Consider the following 2,561-nt stretch of genomic DNA (forward strand, 5'->3'; position numbering starts at 1 on the left):
GACATCCACCCCTCCTCCTGTGTCCAGGTGTTTCGTAACCTGGTCATAAAAAGAGACTAGATTGGTCAGGCACGATCTGCCTGCCACGAACCCATGCTGGTTTCCCCTCAGCATAATTTGTCCTGCTGGGCTCTCACAAATGTGAGGCTTGATAATTTTTTCAAAGACTTTGCCAAGGATGAAGGTGAGACTGACTGGCCTGTAGTTGCCCGGGTCCTCCTGCCTCCCCTTTTTGAAAATGGGGACCACGTTGGCCCTTTTCCAGTCCTCCGGGACTTGGCCCGTGCGCCACGAGCTTTCAAATATTCCCGCCAGTGGCTCTGCAATGACGTCGGCCAGTGCCTTCAGCACCCTCGGATGGAGCTCATCCGGGCCTGCCGACTTAAAGGCATCCAGTTCTTCCAGATGACTCTGCACCATCTCAGGGTCTACGCATGGCAGTCTGGCGCCTTGCTGCTGCCTCTCTACAACCCCAGTGAGAGATTTGTGGTTCCCAAGAGCTGTCTCTAAAGGATCCTGCACATAGAGGCTTGCATGGCAAGTGCAGCATGCCACCAAGGCTTGGTTTGAGGCCACCTTCATACCAACGGTGCTGATAGTCTGTGGCTCAGAAAGAAAATGCTCAGTATGAGCCAGGAAGAAATCAAACCTACAATCTTCTGATTCATAGTCAGACACGTTATCCATTGCGCCACTGGCCCACAACTGCTATGTAATTGCAGCTGCTGGTGAAGGGCTAGACTGCTTCCATGTGCTCTGTTCAGAGCCCAGTGCCCACTTTCCCTCCTGGTGGCTCATGGGGACATGGGCGGGTCGGTGTAGAGCTCGCCAGCAGGCTCTTTGGCCCCCGTTCTGCTTGTGCAATGCAGCAAGGCTGGGCATGAGATGGTACCCACTGCTCCAGTGCTGGGAGGCTGCCAGTCAGAAGGCACTGGTGTGGAGCAGAAACAGAAATTATGCCTAGGTGGAGGGCACCTTTGGCTCTGTCCAAAGCCTCGTGTGTTCCCCACCCCCACAGGCTGACCCTGGCTTCAGCCCCCTGGCATGTGCAGAGGGAACCTGCCCTCACTTGGTTGGGGGGCCTCTAATTTTCTGTTCACCAGGGCCCCATTAAACCTTATAGCTACTGGGGGTTTAGTTCAGACGGTAGAGCACGTCCCTAACATGTGAGAGGCAGCAGAATTGATGCCTCCATTCTCCATCAGCTTGGGTTGCCTTCTGTCCCAGCATGCCAGCGATGTAGGTATAATGGTTGCTGGGCATGTTCCTCTGCGCCTCCTAGGAGGGCTGTTTTGGTGCAGGAGGGGTGTTGTGTGGCTCAGCAAGCCAGGGCATGCAGCAGGCACTAGGGCTGTGCAAAATTTCACCAGCTGTTTTGTTTTGACACTCATTTTGGGCTCAAAATGGTGAAATCAAAATGAAACCAAGAGCTTCAAAACAGCCTCAAATAAAACGAGGCTAGTCAAAACTTTTCAAAAGTTTGAAGGAGCCAGGTGAGAACCAGGGCTCTACTCCCAGAGGCTCCAGGCTGAGCCCTAAACAAGAACAAGCAGCAGGCATGAGAGGAACATGCCCCTTGCCCAGCCCTCATTTCAGCTGTAGGTACTCTGGGACAAAAGACAACCTAAGCCGCTGGCGAATACAGGAATCTTGCATGCTAAGCGAGCGCTTGACCATCTGAGTGAACTCAGGTTTTTTGGGGCACTGGGAAAACAGAAAATTGGAGGCCCCCTGCCAGGTGAGGGCAGGTAACCTCTGCAAATACCAGGGGCCTGCGGCTGGGCCTCCGTTCTGCTTGGGCAATATACATTTCCCCAGGTGTGGTTGCCCAACACCATTGGATTGGCCTAGGCTGGGGCCAGCTTTGGTTGGGGGGCAAAAGCTCCACCTCCAGACCAGCACCTGCCCCTCCAATATCCTAAAGATACTGTCTCTCACTGAATCTCCCTGGCAGTGAGAACTGTCCTTCCCTAACAGACTGATGTTATACTTACAGACCATGTCTTTTAAAATATAAATTCATCATTGTCTGGAAGGACCTGGTTCATGTCCCCCCAGGGTACATCCCCACCCGCAAGGATGATGAATAAACAAACTTCCATGAAATGCTAAATCTTAGTGACTGCTGCTCTTGAGTCACTTAAGCTTTGAAGCTTTGTAAGTCACTGAAGCAACTCAGCATTTCTCACTTGGAAGTCGTTATCACGCTGTACAGTCCTGGCCCTATTATGACACATAACAAATGCATTTTATATGAAATGCCACAATGCATATACACCTAGGCTAAGTGCAGACAGTCAAAATGCCGGAGGCTGAACCAAGCCAGCAGGTGGATTTGCTCTGATGGTAGAGCGCTTGGTTAGCATGTGAGAGGTAGCAGGATGGGTACCTGTGTTCTCCAGAAGCTTGTGGTTACTTGGGCCGCACTTTCAGGCAGAAAATTTGAAAAGCCAAACCAACTGCAGAGCTGAGGCTAGCAAAACAAATTAAAGACAGCAAAAAGTCTTTTTTTTAGGTATCTAGAGAGTAAAAGGAAGGCACAGGGTAGCATGGGACCCCTA

The 2,561-nt window shown here is 51.5% G+C and overlaps 1 non-coding gene across 1 annotated transcript; it reads right to left on the reverse strand.

Annotated features, from left to right (window-relative positions):
• Positions 1–628: 628 nt before the first annotated feature.
• Positions 629–701, reverse strand: TRNAH-AUG. Its single transcript has one exon. It is a non-coding gene; the product is annotated as a tRNA-His (tRNA).
• Between the last annotated feature and the right edge of the window lie 1,860 nt (positions 702–2,561).

This window comes from Alligator sinensis, unplaced genomic scaffold (genome assembly GCF_000455745.1).
Source record: "Alligator sinensis unplaced genomic scaffold, ASM45574v1 scaffold326_1, whole genome shotgun sequence".
In the NCBI taxonomy this organism is placed as follows: domain Eukaryota; kingdom Metazoa; phylum Chordata; order Crocodylia; family Alligatoridae; genus Alligator; species Alligator sinensis.